Below are 15,352 nucleotides of genomic sequence, written 5' to 3'. Positions count from 1 at the left end.
AAGGCTCATGACTAATATCTTTAGAGGTCTCATAGGTAATGCACTTATGGTGTACTTAGATGACGTAATCGTCATGTCTAAATACGTGGATACACACTTGAAAAGACTTGATGTAGTACTTGGTAAGCTTGAAGAAGCCAATTTAAAGATCAAACTGTATAAATGTCAATTTTTCAGATCAGAAATTAAGTTTCTTGGTCACGTAGTCACTCCTAGAGGGGTTATGACTGACCAAAGTAAAGTAACTGCAGTACTAAATTTTCCAACACCCAAAACTGCTGATGCCATAAGATCCTTTGTGGGCTTAGCAGGTTTTTACAGATCTTTCAATGCCAATTTTTCTTCCATAGCTGCTCCTCTAGCTGAGTTGCTTAAGAAAGATGCTCCTTTTGGTTGGACCTTCCGTCAAGAAAGAGCATTCCAAACTCTAAAAGGAAAGCTAACATCTGCTCCAATTTTGAAATTTCCAGATTTTTCTAAGCCCTTCTATCTGACAACTGATGCTAGTTCTATTGGCATAGGTGCCGTACTAGCTCAGAAGACTGATGGCAAGTACAACGCAGTTGCATTTGCTAGCCGAGTCCTTACGAAGGCTGAACATAATTATACAGTAACTGAGCAAGAAGCTTTAGCAATAGTATGGTCTTTAAAGCACTTCCGAGACATTATTTATCAGTACTCTGTTCATGTCTTGACAGACCACGCTCCACTGATACCTTTATTCCAGAACAAACAACCTACTGGAAGGTTAGCCAGATGGACCTTGACTATCCAAGAGTTCAATCCGACCTTTGAACACTTACCTGGCAAGTGAAATGTAGTCGCAGATGCCTTATTGCGACATGTTAGTATAGTAACTGCAGACCCTCCATTTAGTGCTGAAGATGTAAAGAATGCTCAACGAACAGATCCCATGTGGTCTGGTGTGATTCGATTCCTGCTCCAGGAAGATCTTATTCTGACTGTGAAGCCACCAGCACCCATCAGTGACTTTGTCATGAACCAAGAATTACTGTATCGAACAGCCGAGTTGGGTACTCCTAGCAGAAAAGTATACCAGTTAGCAATTCCACAGTCGCTAGTGAATGAAGCCTTACAGCTAGTTCACGATGTACCAGGTGTTGCGCACCCTGGTATGGATCGTTCAGTAAAACAAGCCAGATTGAAATACTTTTGGCCTCGTATGGCAACTGATATTTCTGAGTATGTTAAGAAATGAAGTGTCTGCATGCAACATAAAGGTAATGCTAATGGTCCTAATCCAATCCAAGTGTATCCAACTACTAGCGAACCGTGGGAAAGAGTTGCGCTAGATCTGTTAACTAATTTCCAATGTTCCAACCAGGGTAACAAACATCTATGTGTTATGGTAGACCATTTCACCAGATATTGTGAGTTAGTTCCTATTGCAGATAAGACTGCCGAGACAGTAGCTAAAGCGTTTAAAGAACGCATAATCTGCAGGCATACCACCCCTAAGTCCCTAGTAACAGATAATGGAGGTGAATTCTGTAATGAGATTCTTGAAAATTTGTGCACCTTGTACAAGATCTCTAAATCCACCATTGTTCCTCATCATCCTGCCAGCAATGGGTTAGCGGAACGAACCAATAAGAAAGTACTTGATGTCTTGAGAGCCACTATCAATCCCAACAGTGAAACTTGGGATGAAGTTATACCTGATGTGCAGTGTGCTATAAATTCTGCTTACAATGTTTCTATAGGTGACACTCCACATTATGCATTGTACGGTGTAGATAAACGTTTGCCTTATGAGTTGTTATATTCTAATCCGAAACCAAATTACAACCCTGATGATTTCATAGCAACTCGTACCAGTTTAGCTCAAAGTGTCTTTAGAAGAATCCGTGAAACATTTCATAAATCAACAGCAGAATTTACAAGAGTCGCAAACACTCGAGCAAAGCCATCCAAAATCAAAGTAGGTTCGAGAGTTATGCTGACTAATTTTAACAAAACGTCTGCAATGCCTAAGCTTGATCAAAAGTTTGTTGGTCCTTATCGAGTAGTTGAACATATCACTGGTAATAAGTATAAGGTTAGAGAAATTAGTACTGGTCAGTATAAAGAATCGCATTTAGATAATATGAAGTTAGTATGTGATGATAACGATGTTCCAACCCAGACTAATGTGACAGACTCTGACAATCCTCCTGATCCTGTACTCTCTACCTCTGATACTCAGTCAGACGATCAACCTGAATGTCGTTATTCCCTACATACACGACAGGTATTGAGAAATCCTCAAGTATCATTTGTAACTACCAATTCAGATTTGCCTCAAATACAGCATGAGTTAGCCAGTGCAACAGAGTTTGATCCTCCCAGAGATGACACCCATTCTGCATATATCAATCTCACCCTAGCAGAGTTGGGGTTAAATGTAAATAACCTGTATAGATGAATAATTACAGTATCAACTTATCAGAGTTCAAGAATTTTTTTTTGTGTTCACGTTCTCTCCGAATTCTGAGAATTAACAGTCTAGATTTGAGTGCACCGAATCTGCCTTTCTGTTAAACACTTCTTTCTTTGTATATATTCCTTCCTCAGAATCCGTAGATCACATGGATACAGATCGATCGATCTAATTTTTTTTTATTACTTCTATTGTGTAATCCCAACGTTGAGTTTCATTCGATGAGTTGTGCTATATTATACCTTGTATTGCATTACAGTTTTATTACAGTTTCAATTATGTAAGCTTCCATTCCAATATTCTACTTATGTATGTTATAATGTTCAACTGTTGTGTACTTTGACATTGTATAGAATCAGCCCAAGCCATACACCTGCCGTCTCTAGTTTGTATTAGTTGTATGTCGGGACGACATACGTTAGCGTCGCCGAGCTCTCAGTAGTAGTACCAGTTCCTAGCAACCAGTTACCAGTAACCAGTGTACCAGTAGATGACTCACTACCAACCATCTGTGTGAATCATTGACTGTATTCATATTGCTGCTGATCATAGCAGGATTTCAAACACCCTCACCCGTAGGCACTATGGGTCAGTCGTAGTTAGGCAGAGAGAGAGACAGGTCGGCTGTTGGCGCTTTCCATACTTCCCGTTATATATTATACGTACTACCAGCCTACGTGAGTATTTTTACCCATCCACGTATCGAAAACCCAGTGACACTGCTACTACTGGCTACTGCTGCCTGCCTGCTGCACTACTGCTGCTACTGCTACTGCTGCTACTGTCTCTGCTGCTGCTGCTGCTGCTGCTGTGCTGCAACTGCTGCTGCTGCTTCTGCTGCTGCTTTGCTACTGCTGCTGCTGCTGTGCTGACTGCTGCTGCTGCTGCTGCTGCGCAGCAGCGGCAGCGGCAGCGGCGCTGCTGCTGCTGCTGCTACTGCTGCTGCTGCTGCTGCTGCTGCTAGCTGCTGCTGCTGCTGCTGCTGCTGCTGCAACGGCTGCTGCTGCTGCTGCAACTGCAAGCGCTGCTACTGCTGTTGGCTGCTGCACTGCAGGCTTGCTGCATGCTGCTCTGCTGTTGCTGCTGCTAGCTGTTGCCTGACAGCTGCTGCTGCTGCTGCTGCTGCTGCGTTGTTGCTGCTCTTGGCTACTGCATGCCGCTGCACTGCTGCTGCTGCTGCTGGTGAACTGCTGCTGCTGCCAGCTACTGGTGCTGCTGCTGCGCGCTGCTGCTGCTGCTGCTGCGCAGCTGCTGCTGCCATTGTTACTACTGCTGCATGCTGCCGCCACTACTGCTACGCTGCTGCTGCTGGCTGCTACTGCCAGTGCTGCTGCTGCTGCTGTCGGTGCCAGTGCTGCTGCTGCTGCTGCTGCTGCTCCTGCTGCCTACTGCTACTACTACTACTAACTACTACTACTACCAATACTACTAACTACTACTACTACTACAAGTAATAACAGTAGCAACTTCTAATTTTAGTTGACCCAGATCAGACTGAGGGTTAATGAGAGAACATAAATTATTATCAGACTGATGCTCTAATTTCACATTGACTGAAGGCCACGGAGAACTGGCTAAGAAAGACAAATTCCATACGCAGTTTTAAGAGCAGGGCGCAGCACACTGGGTAAAGGTTGAACAATTAGGTGGGCAGGAATAGGTTGAATTTGAGAATGACCTGCCTAGTATGGGCCAGTAGGCCTGCTGCAGTGTTTCTTGAGTCTTATGTGACCACAACAGTCCCACAACACCAAGGACAAGAACAGTCCCACGGAAACCACCACTACAGCACAACGGACAAGAACAGTTCCACAACACCACAGACAAGAACAGCCCCACGGAAGCGAGTCTCAGAGATGTGAAATAAATAACCTTTGACCTGTGACCTGCGAGTGAGGGCTGTACGTTGTTTCTACTTTCCTTTTCCCATGAAGTTGGTGAATGGTTGAGGGAAGTGGGAAGATAGGGGGTGAGGGAGGTGGTGGGGGGTGAGGGAGGTGGTGGGGGTGAGGGAGGTGGTGGGTGTGTGGGAGGAGGTAGGGGTGAGGGAGGTGGTGGGTGTGAGGGAGGGTGGTAGTGGGGAGTGAAGGGAGAGGTAGGAGAAAGGATGGTGATAGGAATGGGAGTAAGAGATGTTATGAATCTCTCTCTCTCTCTCTCTCTCTCTCTCTCTCTCTCTCTCTCTCTCTCTCTCTCTCTCTCTCTCTCTCTCTCTCTCTCTCTCTCTCTCTCCCTCTCTCTCTCTCCACCGAGGAAGGGAGCCCAAAACAGAGGAAGCACATTCACCATCTTTCACTCAATCATTCTCTCTCTTGCCAGACGTGTGCTGACATCACTGTTTAGACGACACTTCAGATTGCAACTTTATATTTGTCTAGATCTGCCCAGTCGCAGAAAATAGTTTGTCAACAGACATCCAATAATTCTTGTCTATGTCTAAATGTGCGATGTCTCCTCCTGTCTCGCATCTCTCCTGGTTATAAGTAATCTATCTCTTAAATGTCCAAGACTAGGCGAAATTAAAGCTATCTCTCTCGGTCTCTGGTGGAGATGTGTTAAGAGAGATGGGAAACTATGACATTTTTTTTTAAATCGCAAGATATTAACTGTATTTTGTAATACATATAATAAAAAATAAGATGTCGTCTAATTTATCACCTGTAGAAATAACACCAGCTACAGCTACAACAACAGCTACATGACACGTGCCCAGTACTCTAGGCAGGTAATTGTGTCAGGTACAGAGTTCACCTGTGTTGGGACACAAGTTTTTCATGCAAGGTACGCTATACAAAACAACTTACCTGCATGTTATGCTAGTGAGTCAAGAAGACAGGTGGTTGTCAGGCGGAGGAGCAGTGTGATCCTCAGATTCCAGAGATTAGGTTGAGGACACATCATAATGGTGTCCAACTTTCAGAAAATGTTCGCAGATAACATCCACTAAGTCACACGATTCAACATTATTTTTATATTAAGACACAAGTGCAACATCTGGGTATCTTTATTGTAGACGTTTCGCCATCCAGTGGCTTTATCAATACAAATTCCAGGACATAACTTGAAGACAGTAGAAGTATGTACAGAAGATGAGGTAATCAGTCCCTCAACCTAGGAGTAGGTGCGAAGAGCACCATAGTCGTGGAGATTCTGAATCTCCACGACTATGATTACCTCATCTTCTGTACATAGTTCTACTGTCTTCAAGTTATGTCCTAGAATTTGTATTGATAAAGCCACTGGATGGCGAAACGTCTACAATAAAGATACCCAGATGTTGCACATGTGTCTTAATTTCATCTTGTCGGTATTGTATACCATTCTTACACATTATTTTTATACTAAATTTTTTTCCCAAGTGGCTCTGTCATGTGAATCCTACTTGAGCAGCCTGAGGGACATTATGGACCCACTTCCCAGAGGCACAAGTAGGAAAAAATGCCACTTTTTTGAGTCTTGGTATTCTATAATAACAAATGTAAAATATCTTTCTTAAGCAAAGGGCAACTGAAAAATTAAAGATTTTAACTAGTACATAGATCCTTTACAGTGTCATAATGTACACTTGGAAAATACTAGAAAGAATGGTCCTGAATCTGCACACAGAAATCACTCCCTACAAAAGTAAAAGACTGGGCAGGCGGTGCAAAATACCCCCAGTGAAAAAAGTAGGGGCGCCATTGGTACGCTAAGAGAAAACATCATAAGTGTCCGGAGCCCAAGACTGTTCAACAGCTTCCCACCATGTATAAGGAGAATTACCAATAGGCCCTTGGATGCCTTCAAGAGGGAGCTGGACAGATACTTAAAGTAGGTGCCGGATCAGCTAGGCTGTGGTTCGTATGTTGGACTACGTGCAGCCAGCAGTAACAACCTGTTTGATCAGGCTCTGATCCACTGGGAGGCCTGGTCGTGGACCGGGCCGTGGGGGCATTGATCCCCAGAATACTCTCCAGGTAGACTCCAGGTAAACATTCTGACACAGGGTGCTAGCTAGGTGCTGGGACTGTCTAACCAACACACCTAGACTCTCCTGCCTCTGGCTGTCTCTCACCATAACAGAACTGTTTGTATGGATGTCTGATAGCTGTGGCAGGGAGAGGGTTCTCATTTTTCAATCTCTCTGAAACTCTCTTCACTAATAGGTTTAACTTGTCCCTGAAATCTGTACATAATTGTACATCTCTGAACATTCGAGAAAAGTCGTGGGGGGGGGAGGAGGGAATCTTTAGCTCAAGTACTTTCACACTTCCCAGTGCGTCATCATGAGCTATGCAATGTTGCAAGGCAGCAACTATAGGATCGAGAGGAAGTTTTTTCCAGAGTTATGCAGTGTATTGCATAGCTCCTGATGACGCACTGAGAAGTGTGAAAGTCCTTTAGCTAAAGATTCCACCCCCCGATTTGTCTTGCATTGTTAAGATCGCTGTCTGCGGCTGTTTGCATCTCTGTACACATATTCTGGTGGAGTGAAAACACGCTAAACCAAAACTCTTATGCTGATTATACTTTAGGTCTTTATTGACTGTTTCTTAACTGTGTAATGCTTGTGCACAGAGTCTGCCGGGTCACCACATGGAGGAGGTTACCTGCAGGTTATTCCGGGGATCAACGCCCCCGCGGCCCGGTCCATGACCAGGCCTCCCGATGGATCAGGGCCTGATCAACTAGGCTGTTACTGCTGGCCGCACGCAGTCCAACGTACGAGCCACAGCCCGGCTGATCCGGCACTGACTTTAGGTATCTGTCCAGCTCTCTCTTGAAGGCAGCCAGGGGTTTATTGGCAATTCCCCTAATGATTGATGGGAGGCTGTTGAACAGTCTTGGGCCCCGGACACTTATGGTGTTTTCCCTTAGTGTACCAATGGCGCCCCTACTTTTTATTGGCGGCATTTTGCATCGCCTGCCCAGTCTTTTACTTTCGTAGGGAGTGATTTCTGTGTGCAGATTTGGGACCATTCCTTCCAAGATTTTCCAAGTGTAGATTATGATATATCTCTCCCTCCTGTGTTCCAACGAGTACAAGTCAAGTGCTTCCAAGCGTTCCCAGTAGTTAAGGTGCTTGACAGAACTTATATGTGCAGTAAAGGATCTCTGTACACTCTCTAGATCTGCGATTTCACCTGCTTTGAATGGAGATGTTAATGTACAGCAGGTCCCTTAGGAGTAGTAATGTCTGAGGATCTCACTTTCAAGGATCACAACAGTGCCACGATCACAAGTGCAAAGAAAAGGACAGGATGGATAATGAGAACGTTCAAAACGAGAGATGCCAAGCCAATGATGATCCTTTTCAAATCACTTGTTCTCTCTAGGCTGGAATACTGCTGTACATTAACATCTCCATTCAAAGCAGGTGAAATCGCAGATCTAGAGAGTGTACAGAGATCCTTTACTGCACGTATAAGTTCTGTCAAGCACCTTAACTACTGGGAACGCTTGGAAGCACTTGACTTGTACTCGTTGGAACGCAGGAGGGAGAGACCCGGGCCAGGACCTGCCGGGGAAAACCAACATGAACATAGTGCACACAGCCAGCTGGTAAATACAACAAGAGCTATAATACATCATTAATCATCACACACCTTAACCTCCCTATCATTAAACCTCCTACCCTATCTATCCTCAGTTGATCACCCCTTTCCCCGCTCCCCTCCCTCCCCCTCAACGTCAGGACCGAGCAACAATGTGAGGGTCGCCACCTAAGCTGTCTCCTACATCAATATGCAGCCAGCAGGCAAAGCCAAGACATCAATCTGGGTAGTATCACTTAATCCCTATTGTGTTGCTGGTCCTGGTCTTGTGTAGTGGTCCTGCTCTCTGGCACTCTCCCTTCTCTCCTGCTCTCTGACACTCTCCCTACTCTCCTGCTCTCTGACACTCTCCCTTCTCTCCTGCTCTCTGACACTCTCCCTTCTCTCCTGCTCTCTGACACTCACCCTGCCTCTGCTCTCTGACACTCACCCTGCCTCTGCTCTCTGACACTCACCCTGCCTCTGCTCTCTGACACTCACCCTGCCTCTGCTCTCTGACACTCACCCTGCCTCTGCTCCCTGACACTCTCCCTACTCTCCTGCTCTCTGACACTCTCCCTTCTCTCCTGCTCTCTGACACTCTCCCTTCACTCCTGCTCTCTGGCACTATCCCTTCTCTCCTGCTCTCTGACACTCTCCCTACTCTCCTGCTCTCTGACACTCTCCCTACTCTCCTGCTCTCTGACACTCTCCCTACTCTCCTGCTCTCTGACACTCTCCCTTCTCTCCAGCTCTCTGACACTCTAACTTCTCTCCAGCTCTCTGACACTCTCCCTACTCTCCTGCTCTCTGACACTCTCCCTTCTCTCCAGCTCTCTGACACTCTCCCTACTCTCCTGCTCTCTGACACTCTCCCTTCTCTCCAGCTCTCTGACACTCTCCCTACTCTCCTGCTCTCTGACACTCTCCCTACTCTCCTGCTCTCTGACATTCTCCCTTCTCTCCTGCTCTCTGACACTCTCCCTACTCTCCTGCTCTCTGACACTCTCCCTTCTCTCCAGCTCTCTGACACTCTCCCTACTCTCCTGCTCTCTGACACTCTCCCTTCTCTCCTGCTCTCTGACACTCTCCCTACTCTCTGACACTCTCCCTTCTCTCCAGCTCTCTGACAATCTCCCTACTCTCCTGCTCTCTGACACTCTCCCTTCTCTCCTGCTCTCTGACACTCTCCCTTCTCTCCTGCTCTCTGACACTCTCCCTTCTCTCCTGGTCTCTGACACTCTCCCTTCTCTCCTGCTCTCTGACACTCTCCCTTCTCTCCAGCTCTCTAACACTCTCCCTTCTCTCCTGCTCTCTGACACTCTCCCTTCTCTCCTGCTCTCTGACACTCTCCCTACTCTCCTGCTCTCTGACACTCTCCCTACTCTCCTGCTCTCTGACACTCTCCCTTCTCTCCTGCTCTCTGACACTCTCCCTTCACTCCTGCTCTCTGGCACTATCCCTTCTCTCCTGCTCTCTGACACTCTCCCTACTCTCCTGCTCTCTGACACTCTCCCTTCTCTCCTGCTTTCTGACACTCTCCCTTCTCTCCTGCTCTCTGACACTCTCCCTTCTCTCCTGCTCTTTGACACTCTCCCTTCTCTCCTGCTCTCTGACACTCTCCCTACTCTCCTGCTCTCTGACACTCTCCCTTCTCTCCTGCTCTCTGACACTCTCCCTACTCTCCTGCTCTCTGACACTCTCCCTTCTCTCCTGCTCCCTGACACTCTCCCTTCTCTCCTGCTCTCTGACACTCCCTTCTCTCCAGCTCTCTGACACTCTCCCTACTCTCCTGCTCTCTGACACTCTCCCTTCTCTCCTGCTCTCTGACACTCTCCCTTCTCTCCGACACTCTCCCTACTCTCCTGCTCTCTGACACTCTCCCTTCTCTCCGACACTCTCCCTACTCTCCTGCTCTCTGACACTCTCCCTTCTCTCCGACACTCTCCCTACTCTCCTGCTCTCTGACACTCTCCCTTCTCTCCTGCTCTCTGACACTCTCCCTTCTCTCCGACACTCTCCCTACTCTCCTGCTCTCTGACACTCTCCCTTCTCTCCGACACTCTCCCTACTCTCCTGCTCTCTGACACTCTCCCTTCTCTCCGACACTCTCCCTACTCTCCTGCTCTCTGACACTCTCCCTTCTCTCCGACACTCTCCCTACTCTCCTGCTCTCTGACACTCTCCCTTCTCTCCGACACTCTCCCTACTCTCCTGCTCTCTGACACTCTCCCTTCTCTCCGACACTCTCCCTACTCTCCAGCTCTCTGACACTCTCCCTTCTCTCCGACACTCTCCCTACTCTCCTGCTCTCTGACACTCTCCCTTCTCTCCTGCTCTCTGACACTCTCCCTACTCTCCTGCTCTCTGACACTCTCCCTTCTCTCCGACACTCTCCCTACTCTCCTGCTCTCTGACACTCTCCCTTCTTTCCTGCTCTCTGACACTCTCCCTACTCTCCTGCTCTCTGACACTCTCCCTACTCTCCTGCTCTCTGACACTCTCCCTTCTCTCCTGCTCTCTGACACTCTCCCTTCTCTCCTGCTCTCTGACACTCTCCCTTCTCTCCTGCTCTCTGACACTCTCCCTACTCTCCTGCTCTCTGACACTCTCCCTTCTCTCCTGCTCTCTGACACTCTCCCTTCTCTCCTGCTCTCTGACACTCTCCCTACTCTCCTGCTCTCTGACACTCTCCCTTCTCTCCTGCTCTCTGACACTCTCCCTACTCTCCTGCTCTCTGACACTCTCCCTTCTCTCCGACACTCTCCCTACTCTCCTGCTCTCTGACACTCTCCCTTCTCTCCTGCACTCTGACACTCTCCCTACTCTCCTGCTCTCTGACACTCTCCCTACTCTCCTGCTCTCTGACACTCTCCCTTCTCTCCTGCTCTCTGACACTCTCCCTTCTCTCCTGCTCTCTGACACTCTCCCTTCTCTCCTGCTCTCTGACACTCTCCCTACTCTCCTGCTCTCTGACACTCTCCCTACTCTCCTGCTCTCTGACACTCTCCCTTCTCTCCGACACTCTCCCTACTCTCCTGCTCTCTGACACTCTCCCTTCTCTCCTGCTCTCTGACACTCTCCCTACTCTCCTGCTCTCTGACACTCTCCCTACTCTCCTGCTCTCTGACACTCTCCCTTCTCTCCTGCTCTCTGACACTCTCCCTACTCTCCTGCTCTCTGACACTCTCCCTTCTCTCCTGCTCTCTGACACTCTCCCTTCTCTCCTGCTCTCTGACACTCTCCCTTCTCTCCTGCTCTCTGACACTCTCCCTACTCTCCTGCTCTCTGACACTCTCCGTTCTCTCCTGCTCTCTGACACTCTCCCTTCTCTCCTGCTCTCTGACACTCTCCCTACTCTCCTGCTCTCTGACACTCTCCCTACTCTCCTGCTCTCTGACACTCTCCCTTCTCTCCTGCTCTCTGACACTCTCCCTTCTCTCCTGCTCTCTGACACTCTCCCTACTCTCCTGCTCTCTGACACTCTCCCTACTCTCCTGCTCTCTGACACTCTCCCTTCTCTCCTGCTCTCTGACACTCTCCCTTCTCTCCTGCTCTCTGACACTCTCCCTTCTCTCCTGCTCTCTGACACTCTCCCTTCTCTCCTGCTCTCTGACACTCTCCCTTCTCTCCTGCTCTCTGACACTCTCCCTACTCTCCTGCTCTCTGACACTCTCCCTTCTCTCCTGCTCTCTGACACTCTCCCTTCTCTCCTGCTCTCTGACACTCTCCCTTCTCTCCTGCTCTCTGACACTCTCCCTACTCTCCTGCTCTCTGACACTCTCCCTTCTCTCCTGCTCTCTGACACTCTCCCTTCTCTCCTGCTCTCTGACACTCTCCCTACTTTCCTGCTCTCTGACACTCTCCCTACTCTCCTGCTCTCTGACACTCTCCCTTCTCTCCTTCTCTCTGCAAAATCTCCTCTACGCCTTCTTGTTCCCATCAGCTCTCCTTCCTTTCTTCCTTCTAACTCATTATCAATGTCTCCTCTTTTCTCATCTTCCATCTGATCCATTTAAGTAACTTCAATTTATACTGTGGCTTTTCTCATTCTATTCTCACTTTTCTCATTCTATTCTCACTTTTCTCATTCTATACTCACTCTTCAATATTCCTTTTTCGATCTTTTGTTCCCTCTTTTTTTATCTATCCTTTGCTTTGCTTTCTGCAACTTTTCCACTCTTTCTCTGGTGTTTCTTGTTTTCCTTTTGATCTATCTGTGTTGTAACTATGGATTTCCTCTTACTTTTCCACTGATGCTTCATCATCTTCTTCTTCTTCTTTTCCTCTACGATATAAACTTCTCCGTCTATCACCACTTCCTTGCGGGTCCTCCATCTCCTTGTTAACGTAGTTCTGACCTACATTCACGAAGTGTCGTTTCTTTACACAGTCACCTCTTCTGTATTCCCGATGTTTTGCCCCTAGTTCTAGGCGGCTCATTTCCATCTGTGTATGTGTGTGTGTGTGTGTGTGTGTGTGTGTGTGTGTGTGTGTGTGTATGTGTGTGTGTATGTGTGTGTGTGTGTGTGTGTGTGTGTGTGTGTGTGTGTGTGTGTGTGTGTGTGTGTGTGTGTGTGTGTGTGTGTGTGTGTGTGTGTGTGTGTGTGTGTGTATGTGTGTGTGTGTGTATGTGTGTGTGTATGTGTGTGTGTATGTGTGTGTGTGTGTGTGTGTGTGTGTGTGTGTGTGTGTATGTGTGTGTATGTGTGTGTGTATGTGTGTGTGTGTGTGTGTGTGTGTGTGTGTGTGTGTGTGTATGTGTGTGTGTATGTGTGTGTGTATGTGTGTGTGTGTGTGTGTGTGTGTGTGTGTGTGTGTGTGTGTGTGTGTGTGTGTGTATGTGTGTGTGTATGTGTGTGTGTATGTGTGTGTGTGTGTGTGTGTGTGTGTGTGTGTGTGTGTGTGTGTGTGTGTGTGTGTGTGTGTGTGTGTGTGTGTGTGTATGTGTGTGTATGTGTGTGTGTATGTGTGTGTGTGTGTGTGTGTGTGTGTGTGTGTGTGTGTGTGTGTGTATGTGTGTGTGTATGTGTGTGTGTATGTGTGTGTGTGTGTGTGTGTGTGTGTGTGTGTGTGTGTGTGTGTGTGTGTGTGTGTGTGTGTGTGTGTGTGTGTGTGTGTGTGTGTATGTGTGTGTGTATGTGTGTGTGTGTGTGTGTGTGTGTGTGTGTGTGTGTGTGTGTTTATTTCTGTAGTCACCTAAATGTACTTAAATAATATATTGACCTACGTGTGTACTATGACTTGTGTGTGTGTGTATTTACCTATGTGTGTACATTGACGCACACAAGTACATTCATGTGAGTGTATGTATATTTCAGGTATGTATAAGCCTGGCCAATAATCATCTTAACCTGGAAATAAGGTAAGCAACCATCTGTAATTAAGGATTGCCTCACTAATTACAACAAATTACCAGTAATGACAGACTACTAACCACCACCTGAGGTAGTTAACTCACCCTCGTTACTGCTACCTACTATATTATTACTAACGTTATTATTATTTCCCTATCTCTTTAAAATACAGAAAGAAATCGAAAGCCTTGTCGGTGTTAGTCTCTCTCTCTTTCTCTCTCTCTCTCTCTGAGTTATCTCTCCTTCGAGAAATTCTGTAAGAGGTTTAGAGAGTTATTACCCACAGCAGAGATAATATATCTCAATAAGTGTCGATGTTGATCTGTCTCGCTGTCTCACTAGCAGGAGGGAGGGGAGGGGGGGGGAACAGTGAGAGGTAGGGGAGACCGTGAGAGGTAGGGGGAGACAGTGAGAGGTAAGTGAGACAACTGAGAGAAAGGATGGAGAGACGAGTGTGGAAAGTAGAGAGAGGAGGATAAAGGGGAGAGAGAGGGGGAGAGGTGGAGAGGCGAAATGAAGAGTAAAGAGGGTGAGGGAGCAAAGAGAGAAAGTGAGAGACAAGGGGAAATAACACCTGTGGTAACATGTATATCAATACCTGTAATAACACCTGTGGTAGCATATAAATACCTGTAATAACACCGGTGGTAATATATATATGAATACCTGTATTAACACCTGTAGTAACATCTATACAAATACCTGTAATAACGCCTGTGGTGATACATAAATATTCATAGTAACATATAACACCTGTGATAACATCTGTATAATCACATGTATTAATACCTGTCATAACATGTATATTAACACCTGTGATAGCACCTGTATGTAAACACGTATAGCAACACCTAAGATATGTGGTCTCCTCCAGAAAGTCAGCTAGTTCCTCAAGTAAGGTTTCATTTCCTTCAGCTTGTTACCTAGACCTTAACTTTGTGTCTAGCAGGAAATTTGCCTCAGTGATTCTAATAACACTGTCAACACAGCTATAACATGACTCCCAAAATAATCTATACAGAGTTTTAAGAGTAGGTATGTTGATCACAGTCAATATGCGACAGTTAGTGTTAGTCAGCTATTGTGAGTGACATCCCGGGGAAGAGAACATTATGACCAATAGAACGATACAGTGCTGCTAAATGACTAATTTAGAATATTAATAACACTGTCAACTGGAGTATGCAGCGCCAGTATGGAGCCCCACCTCATCAAGGATGTAAAGTTAGAAAAAATCCAAATGTTTGCAACAAGTTGATGCCGGAGTCAGGAAAAAAAAAACTACAAGGAGATACTTAAGGAAGTCAGAGTAATAATATTAGAAGAGAGAAGGACCAGACGAGATATGATTACGACATACAAAATATTACGAGGATTATAAAGAGCGGATAGGGACAAGATGTTTGAGAAATGAGGCTTTTAGAGGACATAGATGCAATCTAAGGGCAAAGATGAGCTACACGGACGTTAGAAATTACTAGATGGAAAGACGATGGAAGTAAACTCAGCTTCAAGAATAGATATGGTCTGGTTCTGGAGGACACGCACACACACACACACGGGGCCAGGAGCTGAGTCTCGACCCCTGCAACCACAATTAGGTGAGTACACACACACACACACACACACACACACACACACACACACATACACACACACACACACACACACACACACACACAGATGAAGATGGATGTCAGACGCGACACAGAGCAAATAAAAGCAATGGAGGAGAGAGAGAGACGATGCTGAAGTAATCTCCAAGTTGAGTGAATGTTGGAGGAGGGACGAGTGTTGGAGTATAAAGGGGTGTTGGAGAATTATTGGAGGAAAAAGTGTAGGAAGAGAATGGAGCATAGGGTGAGGGAAGGAGTTATATGTGAGGAAAGGAGGGAAGAAAGGGGATTGCTGGGAGAGGAGAAGGAGGGAGAGTTGGGGAGGGAATTAGGGTTGGGGAAGGGAGGGAGAGTTGGGGAAGAAGAAAGGAAGAGGAGTTCTGAAGACGAGTTAATACTGACAAGTGCAACACTTGGGTATCTTTA

Source organism: Cherax quadricarinatus, chromosome 30 (genome assembly GCF_038502225.1).
Source record: "Cherax quadricarinatus isolate ZL_2023a chromosome 30, ASM3850222v1, whole genome shotgun sequence".
NCBI lineage: Eukaryota > Metazoa > Arthropoda > Malacostraca > Decapoda > Parastacidae > Cherax > Cherax quadricarinatus.
The sequence above is the reverse complement of the archived record's forward strand: the minus strand, read 5'-3'. Positions refer to the sequence as shown.